This window comes from Orcinus orca, chromosome 5 (assembly GCF_937001465.1).
Source record: "Orcinus orca chromosome 5, mOrcOrc1.1, whole genome shotgun sequence".
Classification (NCBI taxonomy): domain Eukaryota; kingdom Metazoa; phylum Chordata; class Mammalia; order Artiodactyla; family Delphinidae; genus Orcinus; species Orcinus orca.
Genome location: NC_064563.1, coordinates 98,220,112 through 98,232,933, shown reverse-complemented (window position 1 = coordinate 98,232,933; position 12,822 = coordinate 98,220,112).

The window sequence follows — 12,822 nt, the reverse complement described above, 5'->3', positions numbered from 1 at the left end:
TCTCAATAACATAGCTTCATAATAAGTCTCATTGTCAGATAGGATAAGTTATCTAGCTTTGTTCTTTTTCAAAATGATTTGATAATTCATATATCTATATGAAGTTAAGAATCATCAGTTTCTACAAAAGGCTGCTGGGATTTTGATTGAGATTACATTAAATATATATATTAATTTGGGAGTAGAATTAGCACTTTAACTATAATCGGTTTTCTGGTATATAAATACTATATTATACATAACAGTAATTTATATACATACACTTAATAAATATATTAAATATATATAAATAAAATATATACATATAATATGTAAATATATGAATATAATTAAATGTATATAAATAAATTTTATTATATATATTAAATACCTATATGTATACATTTATTTAGGTCTTCTTTAATTCTTTTCAGCAATGTTTTACAGTTTTTAATGTTCAGGATATGCACATCTTCAGACAGACTTAGATCTTGCTATTGTAAATCTTATGATTCTTTTTATTTCAATTTCTGATTATTACTGTAATACAGAATTAAATTTGTGCTAGAATATAGAATTAAAGTTGATTTTTGCATATTGATCTGGTGTCAATGCAGTTATAGTAGCTCTTTTTAAAATTTTATCACTTTTTTTTTACATAAACAGTCCTTTCATCAGCAAGTACATGTACGTTCATGTATTATTTTAAGTCTTAAAAAAAAAATCAATTATACTTTATTTACTTGTACTGACCAGAACTCTCAGTCAAACGTTGAATAGACATAGTGAAAGTGCATATCTTTGTTTTCTTCCTGATCTTAACATTATAGCATTCAGTCTTTCATTATTAAATATGGTGTAAGCTGTAAGGTTTTTTGTACATGCCCTTCATGAGATTGAGAAAGTTTGGTTATAGTCTTAGTGTGCTGAGGAAGTTTGTACCAAGAATGGATGTTGAATTTTATCAGTGGTTCTTTTAGTGTCTATTGAGATGATAGCATAGCTTTTATCTTTTAGTTTATTTCTATGATGAATAACATGACTTCATTCTCAAATGTTAAACCTACACTGCACTCTTCAGATAAACACTATTTTGCCAAGTTATACTGTCCTTTTTAAATATCATTGAATATAACTTGCTATAATTTTGAAAAGTTTTTTTGCATCTATATTTATGAGAGACATTGTTCTGTAGATTTCTTTTCTTGTAATATCTTTTTTGTCTGGTATGGTTTCATTCTAATTCTAGCTTCATAGAATGAATTTGAAAGTGTTTCTTATGCAATTTTCTGGAAGAATCATGTAGAATTGGTATTATCTCTTTCTTAAATGTTATATAGAATTTCTCAGTAATGCCATGTGGGCCTGAAGTTTTCTTTGTGAGAAAGGTTTTAAATTTTTTTAAATTTCTTTAATGGATTAGTCATTTAGGTTATATGTGGATTAAAGTCATTTAGGTTATATGTTTCTTCCTAAGCAAACTTTGATAATTTTTCTCTTTAAAGAATTTTTTTCATTTTATCCAAGTTGTCAATTGAATTGCTTTAAAGTTTTTCATGTTATTTCCTTAATGTATTTTAAATATCTGTAGAATCTTTAGCAATGTTATCTTTCTCATTCCTATTTCCTGTAGTTTATGACTTTATTTTGTGATTAGTCTGGCTGGATGATTGTTATATTTATTTCTCTTCTCAGCGAACTACCTTTTGGTTTCATCAATTTTTCTGCATTTTTTGACTCTTTATTCTTTCATTGATATCCATTTCCTATCTTCTGGTTTTTGCACTAATTGTTTTCTAAATTTTGAAGGTGGAAGCTGAGGTCAGTGATTTGATATCTTTCATAATTTCTAATTTAGGCAGTTAGTGATGTAAATTTCCCTCTTTACTGCATTAGCAGCATGCTACAAATTTTTATGTGCAATCTTTTCATTGCTATTTGGTTTAAAATTATTTCAAATTTCAATTGTATTTCTTCATTGTCCCCTGCATTATTTACAAATGTGTTATTTAGTCTGCAAATATTTGGGGATCATCTATATATCTTTTTGCTGTTGGTATGCATATTTTAAATCAATTGTGGTCAAAGAATATATTAATACTTTATGTAATTAGAGTACTTAAAATGTATTGAGACTTGTTATATGGCCAAAAATAAATCATTCTTGGTAAATACAGTAGCACTTGTAAACAATATATATTCTTCATTGTTGGGTGAACTGTTTTATAAATGTCAGTTAGGTCTGATTGGTTGGTAGTATTCTTCAAGTCTTCGATGTCTTTACTGATTTTCTCCCATATTTTTAATTAATTATTGAATTCAGGTTTCTGAAATCTCTGATAATAATTATGGATTTGTCTTTCTCCTTGCAGTACTAGTAGTTTTTGCTTCATGTGTTTTTAAGGTACATTATTCAATGCATAAAGGTTTAGAATTGTTATGTCCTTCATGAATTGGCTTTTTCATAATTATGAATTGATCCTCTATATGTCTGGTAATATTTTGTCCTCTGTTTGAGATATAGTCATTCCAACTTTTTTTAGCTGCATTGTCATAGGATATCTTTATCCATAATTGTGCATTTAATCTATTTGTGTCTTTGTATTAAAGTAGTTTTCTTTTAGGCAAAACTGATGAAACTAAAACTTAGGAAACATTAAAAGCAGCAACAGAAAGAAAAAGTCAACTACAGTGATGCAACAAATAGACTAGAGGCCAATCTACACAACTTAGGTATGAAAAAAGAAGCAGGTACTTTTCTAGGAAAATGTTAACAGTGGCTTGTTCAGCAAGATGTGCTCACATAGAGGTGACACTTAAATGAGCCTAACCCTGGGAGAGGTAGGGTCAATTTCAGAGCAAATTCTTTGTAAATAGCAAGTTTCAGCTTCATTCCAGAGATCAGGCTTTAAAAGAGTGATGGCAGCAGTACTAACTGAAAGTCTAAGAAGGCCCAAAAGAGAATGGCTAACAAAAGACACATCTAAGAGTATTTATGTCAAATTTCACAAACTTAAAATATTTGCCTTTTCACAGAAAATGTTTTTGGGTTTGTAAAAACAAGAATTATGATTCTCAGTATCATCATCCTCAGCTTGGCCCTCAGCTAAAACATTCTATAAGATATATATGATATATTGGATTAAAATATATGGTTCTAAAGATAAAAGCAATTGATATTAGAGAGGTTAAATTTTCGAGTATGAATTCTTTAAGAGAACCCCTGTTTTCATATTCCCCTCATTCCTTCCTAAAAAAATGGTGTTTATCATCTACCAAGTTTGTAAATTGTAAAACTTTTTTGTATAATTAAACGCATACTTTAGATTGTGAAATGCATAATTATAACATGAAATATGTATGTACTGTGGAGTAAGGTGCATGCAACATTTACGACATAGTGAAGCAGATACACTTTTAATTAAACTCTATGATGTACAATATATGACCAGAAGAATTATGCTTTGAATAGCCAATTCTATAAACAGTCATAAAGTACATTATATAAGTGCCTATAAATCATTTATTGGACACCCCCTAAAGGGGAACGAGAGGAATAGATGCTTGATTTTAACACTAATTTTATAATTTTCTTTTTGTTCTAAGCAGTGCAATAGTTGTTCATTCCTCTAAGGATACAGCAAACTATTGATAATAAATAAGAAGGCAGGCGTGATCTAGCTCTCCATCTGCTGACTAAAACACTGTTCCTGGAACCATGAAATAACAGCATAATAAATGAAAGAAACACACTTCTTAGTCCTAGATTTAGGTATTGGAAAGAGCTTCCTCTGCACACAGTGCAGGACATCTGCTGTTGATGCCTTATGGACCAGCTATGTAGTCATTTGACTACATCTTGTGATTCAAGATGCTAACTACCCAGGAGGCTGTAGATGTTTAGAGAAGTAATTCTCTCCCTGTAGAATGAGTAAGAATGAAGCAGATTCTGTTTCAGTGGGGAACTCTGTTTGGGGGACTAAAAATCCGAATGTCAACAAACCATCAGATGGCTCTGGTGTAACTGGCAGTATAGGTCAGGACTTATGCCCAGGTTTTCACATAGTAGCTGAATAATTCAGAACCAATGGGCAGAATGGGCATGGGGGCACATGATGATTCTTTCCTCTGCTATCTTCCTTTTCATTTATTCTGAAAAACAGTGTTACATCACAGTTTATTGGAGAAAAATTGAGTTTTCTATTTCACTATGAAAGATCCCCATGGATATGTGTCTCATTGGAATCCTATTCAAGAAATACAGTGATACTCAGTTATCAGGCAGTATGCTCCCAATGTCTGCCAAGTTATGGAATTCTGAACAGGATACCAGCTATGTGGCAATAAAGTGATTTTCATGGATGACTTTCTTATAGTTGATTTCTTTCCCTTTCTCATCTAACTAAATCCTACCCTGAAGCTACTCGTGAGCTTAGGGTATCTACAGATGTCCCCTTCTGAGAAGAAAACCTTTATTCTCTCCTTCTGTGGCTTCACTGTGCATAAATATGCAAATAAAAATAAAAACAATTTTTCTAAATAGAAATAGTAAATAAGAAGTAAAAAAAAACACATGCATTTTGAGAAAGGGATGTTTGCTTTCATTTTAAAATTTTCAAGTGGTAAATTTGAGGTAGCTCATAAATTCAAGAGATATATAATTATATAATTTTAAAGAAAATAGAGTAAAAAATCCAGGATTGTAAGTTATTGATAAATAGATAATTTTTTTAAGATAGAGAGGAAAAACCATGACATGTTCATTATTAAAAGCATCAGGTATTACATTTTTGTGCTCAAAAATCAGTAACTAACATATTAAGTTAGCAAAATAATATAGCTTCCTATATGGCAGAAATTTGGGGGAGATAACCTAAATTTTTTTCTAAAACCATTTTAAAGTTCATTATTCAAATTTTCATATCTATACATTTTGATCTTGACAGAAATGGATGTATCCCCAATATTATGCAATATATTTTGGACTCTGAAGGAAGTCAGTAGATGTTTTCCTTTTTCTCCTGAATTTAGAAGAATGATGGTTTCATAAGAATAAATCCTGAACTCCTGATTTCCAGCTCATCATCCTCCTAGCACTTTGGAGAGGGAAAAGCCCTGCCAGCCAGAACAAGTTCTTAATAGTGGTCATGGGGCAAAAGGCAGCAAAATACTAGCAATTTTTATATATATAAAATTAAACTTTCTTATTTTTCTGATACAAGAAGGATCAGAACAGTTTATGAGGGGGCAGGAGTAAACTGTCAACTTGCTCTTTCAAAATACTGTCTTTTGTTTAAAGAGAAACAGAGCATTATTTCAAAGATGAAGACTATATCTTACTGACCTGAATTATCAGTACACATAATCTTTTATTTTTACCATCTAGTTCAGTGCCAGACATAAAGTGGCTGGAATTAAATGCTAGGGACGGGGGTGGGGGGGTGGGCAGGGAGGGAGAAAGGAGGGCGGGGGTGTGACTAAGAATCAGAGGTGAGGAAGGAGAGGGAAAGAGAGGGACCAAAAATTAAAATCTCTGGTAATCTGTCTGGTGGATGTATAGGGTTTAAAAACTTCGGGTTCTCAGGTCACAAATACTTGAGTTCAATCCAGTATTATTATCAGGTCACAAATACTTGAGTTCAATCCAGTATTTATTAACTATTTGGTCTTACATAATTAACTTCACCTCTGTTTGTCTCAAGCATTTCAAAATAATTATGGTTCTAGTCTCAACGAGATTTGAGAGGATCTAGTGCATCAATGATTGTAAAGCTACCCACAGAGCAGTACAGTGCTGAAAATCTACACAGTGCTCAAGTAATGGCAGCCCTTACTTTTGTTATTTTATAATGATGTAGACTTTTGTAAAATACTATAGTCTGATATTAAAGTGAAAATGTAAACAAAACCACATGTAAATTTCTGAATGTGATACCATTTTCCTTAATCTTAGGGCAAGTTCTTCAGGATTAATCTAATTGGTCATATATTTATGTCTTTTATTTATTCCTACCATTGTTCTATCTAATTGCTTTAGATTGGCCCTCTGTGCCAATGTTCCCAGGCATTCCAATGTGAAAATTTTAAAAATTCTTGTTTTTTTGATAAAACTTTTTATTTTGGAATTATTATAAATTTACATACAGTTACAAGAAATAATACAGAAAGATCCTATGTATCCTTTACCTAATTTCTCTTAATGGTAGCATCTTCAACTCTATAGTAAAATATCACAACCAAAATATTGACACTGCTACAGGCAGATACAGAATGTTTCCATCACCACAAGAATCCTTCAAATTGCCCTTGTATAGCCATCTCAGGTTGCTTACACCCCATCTACTCCTTATAAACTGTCAACTCCTAATCTGTTCTCATTTCTATAAATTTGTCATTTCAAGAATGTTACGTATATGCAATCATATATCATGTAAACTTTGGGGATTGGCTCTGTTCACTCATAATTCTCTAGAGATTTATCCAGGTTGCTTCATGTGTATCAGTAGTTCATTCATTTTTATTGCTGAGTAGTATGTCACGATACGGGTGTATATTATTTGTTTAACTATTCACCCACTGAAAAACACATTTAGTTTTTCCAATTTGGAGCTGTTATGGATAAAACTTCTAAAACTCTTTGTGTACAGTTTTTTGTGTGACCTAAACCCATCATTTCTCTGGGATAAATACCCCGGAGTACAAATTGCTTGGTCATGTGATAGGTGCATGTTTAGATTGTTTAGGAGACTGTCCAACTGTTTCCCAGGGTCATTGTACCATTTCTCATTCCTACCAGCAATATATGAGTGATCTAGTCTACATCCTCATCAGCGTTTGGTATTGTCAATCATTTTTAACCATTCGTATAAGTATGTGGTTATCTCTTTTTGTGTTTTTTTTTTTTTTAACATCTTTACTGGAGTATAATTGCGTTACAATGGTGTGTTAGTTTCTGCTTTTTAACAAAGTGAATCAGCTATACATATATACCCATATCTCCTCCCTCTTGCGTCTCCTCCCACCCTCCCTATCCTACCCCTCTAGGTGGTCACAAAGCACTAAGCTGATCTCACTGTGCTATGCAGCTGCTTTCCACTAGCTATTTATTTTTACATTTGGTAGTATATATAAGTCCATGCTACTCTCTCACTTCGTCCCAGCTTCCCCTTCCCCCTCCCCATGTTCTCAAGTCCATGCTCTATGTCTGCGTCTTTATTCCTGTCCTGACCCTAGGTTCTTCAGAACCATTTTTTTTTTTAGATTCCATATATATGTGTTAGCATACGGTATTTGTTTTTCTCTTTCTGACTTACTTCACTCTGTATGACTGACTCTAAGCCCATCCACCTCACTACAAATAACTCAATTTCATTTCTGTTTATGGCTGAGTAATATTCCATTGTATATATATATGCCATATCTTCTTTATCCATTCATCTGTTGATGGACACTTAGGTTGCTTCCATGTCCTGGCTGTTGTAAATAGAGCTGCAATGAACATTGTGGTACATGACTATTTTGAATTAAGGTTTTCTCAGGGTATATGCCCAGCAGTGGGATTGCTGGGTCATATGATAGTTCTATTTTTAGTTTTTTAAGAAACCTCCATACTGTTCTCCATAGTGGCTATATCAATCTACATTCCCACCAAGAGTGCAAGACGGTTCCCTTTTCTTCACACCCTCTCCAGTATTTATAGTTAGTAGATTTTTTGATGATGGCCATTCTGACCAGTATGAGGTGATACCTCATTGTAGTTTTGATTTGCATTTCTCTAATAATTAGTGGTGCTGAGCATTCTTTCATGTGTTTGTTGGCAATCAGTATATCTTCTTTGGAGAAATGTCTAGTTAGGTCTTCTGCCCATTTTTGGATTAGGTTGTTTATTTTTTTAATATTGAGCTGCATGAGCTGCTTATAAATTTTGGAGATTAATCCTTTGTCAGTTGCTTAATTTGCAAATATTTTCTCCCATTCTGAGGGTTGTCTTTTCGTCTTGTTTATTCTTTATGGTTTTAATTTGTATTTCCCTAATGGTTAATGATGTTAAAAATCATTTCATGTGCTTATTTGCCATCTGTATATCTTCTTCAGTTAAATGTCTCTTCATGTCTTTTGCCCATTTTCTATTGGATTTGGTTGGTTTCTATTAAGATTAGAATACATTATTTATTCTGGATACTAAACGCTTTTTGGACATGTGGTTTACAAATATTTTTGTTTGGTCTGTAATTTGTCCTTTCATCCTCTTCACATAACCTTTTGCAGTGCAGAAGTTCTTAATTTTTATAAAGTCCAATTTGTTAACTTATACCTGTGTGGGTTGTGCATTTGGCACCAAGTCTAAAAGCTCTTCGATTAGTCCTAGATACTAAAAATTTTTACCTACATTTCTTTTCTAAAAAGTTGTAGTGTTCTATTTGACATTTAAGTTTCTGATCCATTTTGAATTAATTTTGTATAAGGTGTGAGACTTAGCTGAGGGTTTTTGTTGTTTATTTGGCCAATGTGTGTCCAGTTTTAAATATTTCTTGTATACACATTTAGAATCACACTAGACAATGTTATAATCTTTGTTTCAACCATGATACATAACTTAGAAAATCCAACAGGTGAAGGAAAGCCTATTTTATTTTCTCACATTTTTGCTTATCATGTTTTTTTTACTCTTGATGCTCTAATGATTTTTCTTTTATTATTTCTTTTTCTGTTTAGATAACATCTTTTAACCATTGTTTTAGGGTAGGTCTCACAACAGATTTTCTTGGTTTTCCTTCAGCTGAGAATGTCTCGATTTCTCCTTCATTCTTAAAGCATAGCTTTGCCAGATACAGATTCCATGGTTGATAATTCTTTTCTTCCAGTATTTAAAAACATTGTGCCACTTCCTTCTGGCCTCCTTTGTCTCTGAAAAGCAGTATTTATCATTTGAATTATTTTCCCTTCATAGGTAAGGTGTTTCTTTTCTCTAGCTGCTTTCAAGATTTTTTCTTTCATTACTTTTCAAAAGTGTAATTGTGATATGTCTTGCCACAGATTCCTTTGCATTTATCCAATTTGGTTTTTGCTCCACTTCTTGAATCTGTAGGTATCTGGCTCTTAGCACATTTGTGAAGCTTTCAGCTATTAGATCTATGTTATAGTCCCACAGGTTCATGAGGTTCTGATCACATTTTTTGTTTTGTTTTGCTGTTGTTTAACCTATTTTATCTCTCTTGTTCGTATGAGCAATTTATTTTGTTCTGTCTTCCAGCTCACTGTTCCCTTACTCTGCTATATCCAGTCTGTTGTTGAGCACATCCACTGAGCTTTTTATATTGGTTATTATATTTTTAAGTTTAATAATTTCCATTTGATTATTTATATAATCTATTACTTTGTTGAGAATTTCTGTTTTTTGCTTTTCCTTTCTATTATTTATTTATTTTTATTGGCTGCCCATGCAGCCTGTGGGATCTTAGTTCCCTGACCAGGGATTGACCCGCACCCCCTGCAGTGGAAGCGTGGAGTCTTAACCACTGGGCCACCAGGGAAGTCCTTACCTTTCTATTTTTAATTACCTCTTGTATATGGTTATTGAAACATTTTCATAATGGCTGTTTGAAAGTCCTAAGTCTAATATCTCTGTCATCTCAGTGTTAGCAGCAATTGATTTTTTAAAATTCAGTTTGAGATCTTCCTGTGTCTTGATATGAAGAGTGATTTTTGTTTGAAACCTAGACACTTTCATATTATATTATGAGATACAAAATCTTATTTAAACTTTCTAATTTTGGTGGCTTTTTCTGACACTGCTCCATCATGGAAGGGGGGTTGCCTTGGTACTTTCAGGTGGAGGTAGAAGTTCATGTTTACCAGTCAACATCTGTTGACACCTGAAGGAAGCCTCCTTATTATTGGGCAGGGTTGGGAGCAGCTTCCCACATGTTCTTCACTGACATTTTGGTGAGGGTGGATAGTATACTTGCATAGTGGTTAAAAAATGTTGACAATCCACTAGGCCACCACTGATGCCATTTCAGCAGAGATATTTTGCCTGACTCTGAGCAAAAGAAATGACATTTAGCTAAAAAGAGAGAAAATGTAAAGGAAGGCAGGCAGGAGGGAAGGGAGGCAGGAGGGAAGGAAGGGAGAGAGGGAGGGAGGGTGGGAAGAAGGGAAGGAAGGGATGTATGAAAAGGGTAAAGTGGAAAAAGGAGATTCTGTCTACTAAATAGACTCTAAATTTAGTCAAATATCTCCAAAATCTCCATGTTGGTATGATAGAAAGAGACTTGTATGTATTTTGAAATACGCTTTTTTCCCTCAAATTATGCTTTTGAGATTCATCTAAGGCATATATATTTTGAGGTAGTACATAGCAGCTAGTTAGTTTGATATAGCTAATTGTAGCTGGTTACTAGCAGTAGCTCACAAAAATTAGGAAAATTATGCAAATTTTAGTACCTCAGTAAGCTTATTCAGCTAGTAAGAATTGACACCAGGATTTAGAGCCTTCCCATCTAATTCTTAACACTTTGCTCTTATTTTATGTGGTATTATGATGTAGATCCTAAGCATTTTAGAAAAGGAAGAGGAGACAAGTATGGACAAGGAAGGGAGGAAGGAGAACAGGAAAATTACAAATCAGAGACAGGCTCACTGTTTAACAGGATAAAAGCAAATACATCAACTACAGTTACATTTTATTTATAAATATACTTTTGTATTAGAAGTATTTAAAATGCTTAGAAAAATGTATATGTAATATAGGAATCAACCATAATCCAATCATCCATATTTAACAAGTTGATTTCAGAATAAATATTGAAAATCCTTTCAAGAGAAACTCTCTACCTCTTCCACATTCCATGTTCTGAATGGAATCAGAGATAAAAACACTCTGAGTTGTCTATATAATACTTCTCTTTGTTATGCTTTTTCTACATGTGTCTGAATATATTAAACATGTATTGTTCTTGAGTTCTTAAATTTTATGTAACTTATATACTACTCTACATATAATTCTAAATATACTTTTCTTCTCAAATTACGTTTTTGAGGTTCATGTATACAAATAGAAAGATATATACATATAGATATAATCCATTCTCTTTAATTGTTCTTTAGTTTTCAATTACATGAATACACCACTATTTATCCTATTAATTGATAAAGCTGAGGTTGTTCCTTTTATTGTTTTATATCATAATAAAGTAATATTGTTGCATAGATCTTTCTTTTTAACATGAAGGGAATTTTCTCTTGGATGCACATAGGAACAGAATTACTGAATATAGGGTACATAGATTTTCCATTTTTTTTAGATATTCCCAAACTGTGTTCCAAAGTACTGTAATACTTTCAGCAAAGTTTGAGAGTTCTTGGTGTAACATCAAAGACTATTATATTATTTAAAATCTATGTTAAATATTCTAAGGCTGTTTTTAAAATTAATTTGGTTAGTATAGATTTTTAGAATGTTTTTACATTTTATCAAATGTTTAGCATTCTTATTCTCTGAATTAAGTTTTCATGATTAGCCTATTTTTCTATTAGAAATTATAACTGTGAATATTTTGTTTATTTATTATGAATATTAATCCTCAGTTAATTATATGCATTCTACTTATCTTCTCCTAGATTGCAAAAATTTTGGGGGGAGGTGTGCTTTTTGTTACTTGCTTAAGAAATATTTTCCTAACCCAAATTTACCCAACTCAATGTCATAAAAATGCTCTTCCCTACATTCTTTATAAATTATTTTATTTTTATTTTAAAATTATAGAAAAGTTACAAAACTAATTCAGAGACAATTTTATAAGCCCTTCAATCAGATTTATTTCTTGATCAGTCTGTCTCTCTCTCTGTTACACATACACAAAGTTCAACAAAATTCTGACCTATTTGGGGTTAGGTTGTATATATATCATGTCATTTTATTGCTAAATTCCTTTCTAAAATTTGTGCCATTTTGCATTATGGCCAGCAATGTAAAAGAGTGCCTTTTTACTCACAGCCTCACCAATAGATACAGGTTGTTCCATTTTTACTAATCTGATGGGTAAGAAATAGTATGTCAACACAGTTTTAATCCTCATTTACTCTAGTATATATGAAGTTGAATATCTTTTCATATTTTTAAAGGTCATTCTTTATTTCTCTTCTGTTAATTTTCTATTGATGTTTTCTACAAAATTTTCTGTAGGAATATAGTTCTTTATTACCCTCAATTTTAAAATGTTCTTTTAGTCTAATATTGGCCCTCTATCTATTATATATAGTGCAAATATTTTATCCCAGTTGTTGTCTTTTGAGTTTCTTATGTTGTTTTTCTTTTGTCATGCAAAAATATATTTCATAATCAAATTTATCATTCTTTTCTTTCATTGTATCTGAATTTTTAGTCATATTTAGAGAGACTTTTTTGATGACTGAGCTTGTATAAGAATGAACACATATTGTCTTTTAATACACGATTTTTTTTCTTAAATTTAGATCTGTATACCTAAATGGAAATTATTCTTGTGCACAGTGAGAAATGTATCTAATTTAATTTTACACTCATAAAGCTGCCAGTGGTTCAAGCACCATTTATTTCAAAGTCTATCTTTTCCAAGAATTTGAGATACTATCTGTGTATATTTGCTAGGGTCATAACAAAATATAACAGACTGGGTGACTTGAATAAGGTAAATTAATTTTCTCACAGTTGTGGAGGCTGGCAGTCCAAGATCAAGGTGTCAGCAGGTTTGCTTTCTTCTGAAGACTCTCAGCTTAGCTTACAAAAGGCCACCTTCTCACTGTGTTCACAGGTCTTTTCTCCTTGCCTCTTTATATGTCTTAATATCCTCTTCTTATAAG